Genomic DNA, 7,024 nt, shown 5'->3' on the forward strand with positions numbered 1-7,024 from the left:
AATCATAAAGGTTATTTCTCACTCATCTACAGAGTGCACATCAGCAGGATGCAGTATGTGTATTGCTGATTTGAGCAGCTGTCTTCAGATGGTGTTTCTTTATGAATGCAGTCATTAATAATGATGAATAAGGATGTCCTCTGGCCAAATCACTGTGTACTAGAAAAATGGATCTCTCCAGGCAATTATATGACACATGTTGTAATGAAGAATTAGAATCTACATCCACAGAATAAGGAATATAATTTTGTAACATTTGCACATAATTTCACCAACAGTTCCCAAGATATAGCTTTCAATAGCATTGCCATTGAAGGTGTCAGCAAGTTTCAAAAGGTTCTATAACTTACAGGGGCTGGACACTGCCAATAGTGTGTATGGTCACACTGAGCACCAGCTCCATGTGACAAGTGTGTTTAAAATGACAACCACAAAAAAACTAAGCAAGATTACAAATGTATATCACAAGGCATTTTTATTAAAAGATCAAGAATGGAAAAAATGGAAAGGTTGGAAAGAAAACATGATTTGAAAAGCATAGAGCAACAATACTTTGCAGTCAAACCAGCCACTGGTTGGAATGTATTGGACAGTTTTGCTGTGTGTGTTATTCCAGACATGTTTACTAGCCTAGCTAACATTATGACACTAAAAGATAATTCAATACTAATGGTGGACCAGACAAGCGCAATGACCCAGTGCTAGTTTTGCTTACTAGAAAACAACATGTTTAAACTGCTTGTGAGGAACTAGATTTTTTGGAATGCAGCCATAGCTTTTCAACAGAGACTTCTATTACAGCTGTAATAAAACAATACACACAAAAGGGGAAATAATGAACATCAATGTTAGTCTAAAAAAGTCTGTTTTTGCTGAAGCATGTACTGTGACAATTTTATTTTTATTTTAAAGGAAACTACGCTACAAAAGGGATCTGGTCAAAAATCTTGAATCATGACTATAAAGTAATTACTATAATGTATAGAAATTAAAGTTAAAATAAATTAATCCATAACTGCACAATAAGATCAATCATGAGGTATTAAAACGACTATCCAGGATTTATAGGGCAATAATTATAATAACAATCCCAATATGATTTTGAACTCAGTTCGCTGTTTCGCAAAGATGCTAATTGCATTGCTCCCTAGAATATTTTTCTTATTCAGGTGACCATCCTATCCCTTTCTAAAACTTCATTAAAAGCACCATTAGCTTCATTTTCTAATTAACAGGAACCAGCAGGGGCTTTAGACATCTAAACAGCCTCAGGTTTGAAAAGTATTTGTTCTACAGAAGAGATCAGTCTGTTTTGATGTTCATGTGTTTCCAGGGATAAATGAGCTCCCCGACGAACGGTTTCTTGCACACCGCCCCCCCAGGAGTCCTTTGGGTAGCAGCTGTATGTCAGTGTCCTGTACCACTGCAGAACTGCGCTGTACATCAAGGGATTCATCTGGGGGCACACAGTAGGAAAATGCGTTTAGGGGTCAAATCTGGAAATCCTAATTCTGCCACAAACAGAGAGGGGATTTTGTTAAACGGCAAACCGAAACATTAATGCAAACACTGTCCAGCATGATAATGTAACTGCTGAAAATGTTATTGATTTACAAACACGCTGGTTACTGCATTTAAATACAGATCCTCTCAAATTGGCATGAAGGAATCTAAAAATCCCTAACTCTTTACATACCACCATTAGTAACTGAAACGGCCTCACTTGTTCCAACACACGAAACTTCACTCCAGCTGTTAAAACAAGGAACATACAGTACTACACCCCGAATGCAATGTAATGACCACTCCAGTATCCACTGCGATGTATTAGGCATTCATTTTCAGGTTTGTTTTATTGATGATGATGATGATGAATAATTCATAATATCTATTTATTTATTCTTGTATCACTGTATTTAAAGTCAATTAACTGCAGCTCAAAGGTGAGATTAACCAGTCTATAGGATCTGCAGATCCTGAGCCCCATAGAGAACAGAGGGAATGGGTTTATAAAATCCACACAAAGGTGAAGCAGACCCTGGAACCACACCACCAGCAGGCGGCGCTAGAGAGTCAATGGAATAGAAATTGAAAATACATTCATGTAGTTTTGGTCATTCAATCAATATCTGCTTAAAATCGCTACCCTCCTTCTAATAATGATCATCTACTAAAAACTATTAAACAATTACCTTGAACACCACCTTTGAAAATGTTTGCATGTTTGTTAATGAAATAAAAGATGCTACCTATGAATGCACTGTTCAGAAATGCTAAACTCAGTATAAAGCTGACAATAATGACAAGATGCATTCTCACATGATAGAAATGGCCTGCCCCTCTACTCCCCCTTGCGGAGAGCAAGTGTAGCCCAGTACATACCAGTGTGAAGATCAGGTAATACAGCACTGTGGTTGGCAAAAGGAACAAGAGAATGGTGAACAGCAGGGTCCCAGTGAACAGCTGAAAAACACAAACAATTTCCTGGCTGTAAATGTATGGACATTCAACCACTCACATTTCTAATCAAATACCATCTGAATTTTGTAAACCTACCCACGATCAGGGAAGGTTATTCTGAACCCGAAACTCCATTGTACTGGCATTAGGGCCATCAGTCCAGTCTCCTGTCTGGACCACAGGAGACACACACCCAAGTAAGGAAGCTCTTTGTTTAGTTCTACCAATTACCTAGTCCAGAACATAGGAACAGGAGTTCACACGTTGCATCAGCACATTCCATTTATTTCCATGAAACAGCCGCCACAAAGAGATGAGCCCATAGACCTTTAGACAGTAGAGTCTGAACGGAGCAGCAAAACACAGTTTAGGGTACTTACGAGGATGATTACAATAAGCTGAGAAGTGTTTGACTTTTATAACATACTCCAGTGCAGATTTTTTTTTTTTTTTTACACAATCACAATGGTTTTCATATTTTATCTACATTAATAGACTTGGTCTAGCTACAATTTCAATGGTTTCACAGAAGCATGCAGCAATAAATCATTAATAAAATGGGCTGGCTGGTGGTGTTCCACAGCAATACTGCACTTTCTCCCAATACTGGATCTATTGTTTTCTCCTAATTTAGGTGCTATTATATACTCCACCTAACATCCCCAAGCTCCATTGTTCACAGGGGAAGTACAAGTTCCCAGTGATAACTCGCTACTACTGCGTTACAGACCAAACAGGATTTTCCCCATTGAAGTACAACTATCAACAACACCAACATGAGTGTTCATGCAACTCAGGTTAGTCTCACTACCCACAAAATCGAAAGCAGACGAGACCTCTGCACAGAAGGAGAGTCGTTTCACAGGGCTCAGAAATTAGAATTGGTCCCTACTGATAAGAACTGTAGCTACATCACAGTTAAATAGAACTCATGAATATAAGCAGAAAGATCTATTTAGGGGTTCAAGTGCCCTCTGCAGGCAAGATCTTTACACATGAAAGAAGGATTTAAGAGACAGGTGTAACTAAAAGATTTAGATCGGTTTAGAACTTTAAAAAGTGCTGTCTACTGGTGGCGACTATACCTTTAAAAATGAAGGCATGTTTGAAAGACTGGAATAACTATAATAATAGGAGACAGATTTTGAGCGGTATGAAATATCCAGTGTTTGGGGGTGGGGGACAAGCAGCTGCCACCTCTTCCAGCAGTCCTTATGAAGAGGTAATAAGCAAGGGAATACTTCTGGGAAAAGTGGGACAAACTGTACAAAGCAGGTCTCATAGTTTTCATTGCAGTTCATTTCCTACCTAGCTCCATAGACGTAAAAGCAGTAAATGTGGAAGGTGAGCAAGGCAACAATATCAGAGAGGACAGAGAGGGCAAATGTCAGCCCCATGCAGGCAGAGAGGCCCACGTACCACAGGATAATCCCAATGAACGGAGACAGCAGGTGAATATAACCTGCAATCCAAGGGTAAGAAACACATTTAAGAGAAAACATTTAGAGCTGGTAAAAGATGTTGGATGGACAGCATTACAGAATGATCTTTTTATCCTTAAGCCACAGAAGAAAAATAGACAATTTTTTTTCTCTTTTCCATCATTTTTACAATTCTCCCTCAGATATAATGAGAGGTCCCTAAATGTCTTAGTATTGTCCACCAGTTCCATCAAAGCATTACACACAAAAGACAATATTCCTTCGTCTAGGAGAACAACCACCAAGAAAAGCTGTTAAAACCAAGCCTCGCCCAGGACAACTGGAAGCTGCTAGAGACTGGAAGGTGCTGGCAGATGTTGGTCAACTTTATTTTTCCACCTGAGATTGCCACCACTAACCTTCGACCAAACATTGTCTTGTGGTCTGGATCAGCACACCTTATTCATCTGGGAGATTTAACAGTACCATGGGAAGATGCTGTGGATGAGACGTATGAGAGGAAGAAACTTCGGTATGCTCAACTAGCTGCTGAAGCGGAACAGCGAGGATGGAGAGTCCAAGTTTACCCAGTGGAGGTGGGTTGTGGAGGATTTGTGGCACACTCTACAACTCGGTTTCTCAGAGATGTTGGGTTCAGTGGCCAAGAGTTACGTCGCACAGTGAAGAACTTATCTGAAGCAGCAGAAAGGAGCAGCAACTGGCTGTGGTTGAGACGGAAAGATTCTGGATAGGGATCTCAGGCACAATAGAAAGAAAGCAATGTTGATGTACAGGTAAGTAAGCTCAGCTGAGCGGAGTTGGGGATGGAGGGGGGTGATGCTGGGATGCCAGAATCAATATTGAGCCCTCGAGGTGTCGTGGGCTAGTCAACGAAACACCAAGGACGGAAGGTGCCCAACATCTACTCTCATGTAATGGAAATCCTGGTATTCACTGATCCACAGATGGATGTGGTACAGGAAAAATCTCCCCAGCACATGGTCCAAAGCCCGATTCATCTTCAGCCCAGCTGGTGCTCCCATCAGCCACTTTAGCAGCTCCTAAAGCTCCTCTGCGATGTGCTGAAATTGAACCACAAACAGCATGTTTGAAACCAGAGAGTTTAAGGTAGGGTCTCCCTAAGTTCAACATATAGAAACTACTGTTGCATCTTTTATAGCTTTCCTGGTGAAAGTCATCTGGAAGCATTGAAGCACAGACAAAATGCCAACACAGATTTGTAATACTTGCCAGATCTTAGCATCTAATAAAAAAGGAATATATAAAGAAATGCAAAATCTTTTGACATTTGTAAAAACGGTAGACAGTAACACTGACCTGATCTCAGTCTTTATTTTGTCATAGTGTTGACTTTGTACAGAAGGCGATATTGATTTATTTTACAATAGAGATACTGTATATTGCACTTACTACTTCCTTTTAGCTAGACGTTTTAACATCTATAGGTTAATGGGCTTACATCAGTAACAGGAACCAGAGCGCCAGCAAGCCGCACGATTCGATTCTCTCTGTAGAGCCAGGAGATGAATAGGAGCCCCAGAGCCACATCAACCAAGAACGAAACAAAGATATTCGCCTTTCTGAAGAAGGGGAATCAAGTAAAGATCAATAAAAGGGGCATTTCCAGAACAAAACTTTGCAGAATCAACAGTAAACATGTTTAAGGAATAACTAAGCTCATCTGGTATAAAATGGGAGGGTACCTCATGAACTCTGTGTGGTTCTCTGCCTTCCTGGCCATGCTGATCGTCTGCAGGTGCTCTGCCTGATGACTCAGTTGGATGCAGGAAGACAATTTGCTGGACATAAAACGCATTGGCCACAGGTTCAGAATCCTAAAGGAGTGGGGAATTGAAGGAGTTTTGCAATAAATTATCCCTAAATCCTCCCTGGGAAAATATTCTGACCAATCTGCACCCAGGGGCTAAGCCTGCTCTCTCTGGAATGGCTTATTCCCTCAAGTCTACTTTAATTAACTGGGATACCATTTAAAGGCCTTATACTCTACAGATTTACTGTATAACCAGGGAGACTAAGCAGGCCAGTACGTTGAATATGTCACAAAATTAACGAAAACGCCATTTACAAGCAGAAGAAATCAAGTTAGCCCATTCTGACCCTTAACAAACCCCTTGTTTCCTCACCTGCTTTTGCACACTCAGTACCAGATGGACAGCAGCCATGCGAGTACCAGACACACTGGCAGAGGCTTGCTTGGACAGCTCCACTATAATAATGCCCTCTCTGCCCTCTGACTGCCAGTGGGTGAGCTTAAATGGCCCTTCGTCGTACTTGTCTATATAGAAGAGTGCCTGGCTCTGGGATACAGTCTGGAAGACCAGCCTGAGCTCGGACAGCTCTGTCTGGGGTTGAGAATCCCTCCCTGGGCCGGGTGCAGCTGGGACAGCATGAACTTGCACTGATCGTAGTGGACACATATCACCTGATTACCCTGGTCCTCCTTATCCCCGGACTCGATCACATTGCTGTCTCGGGAGTTCACCTGGCAGCTGAAGTGCTTCTTCCCTTTCTCACTGCTCAGCTGGAGCCAGCGTCCATGCGGGAAAATGGTGCTAAGATCCTTCGGAAAACTCTGCACTCCCTCCTGGCCCTCTGAAGGCTTGCACCAGGAGCCCAGAACAGTCAGGTCGACCTGGGTCAGACTCTGGAGCTGCTTCAGGTACTGCTTTACCTGTCCCGGTATGAAGGGGAAGTGGATCACAGCCAGCACAACGGCAGAGTTATGTCCTGGAAGCCACCAGCCGATCAGGAGGCCACTATCTGCCTCGTTGCAACACTGAGGGAAGAAGATCTTCAGCACCATGATTTCTGATTCCTTCTGCCAACAGATCCTCTAAATACTGCTGGCAAAAAGTAGAATAGCAGCAATTAGAATTTAGCCTACCACATGAAATTACAATTCCACCAACAGTACACATTTACAGTATTCATTTTGGAACATTTTGCATTCAAATTATAAGCTGTGGTTGGGCAACATAACTGGATTCCTAAATCCAAAATTAAAACAGATTAAAGACCTTTGTGTACAAATAACAATGGCCTAATACCTAATTTCACTAATTACCTGTAACCATCAAAAATCTTTTGATTCTGTCCCAGTT

The 7,024-nt window shown here is 41.5% G+C and overlaps 1 pseudogene; it reads right to left on the reverse strand.

Annotated features, from left to right (window-relative positions):
• Positions 1 to 610: 610 nt before the first annotated feature.
• Positions 611 to 6,726, reverse strand: LOC121294102 (annotated as a pseudogene).
• Positions 6,727 to 7,024: the final 298 nt, after the last annotated feature.

The sequence above is a fragment of the Polyodon spathula genome, chromosome 18, assembly GCF_017654505.1.
Source record: "Polyodon spathula isolate WHYD16114869_AA chromosome 18, ASM1765450v1, whole genome shotgun sequence".
Lineage (NCBI taxonomy): Eukaryota > Metazoa > Chordata > Actinopteri > Acipenseriformes > Polyodontidae > Polyodon > Polyodon spathula.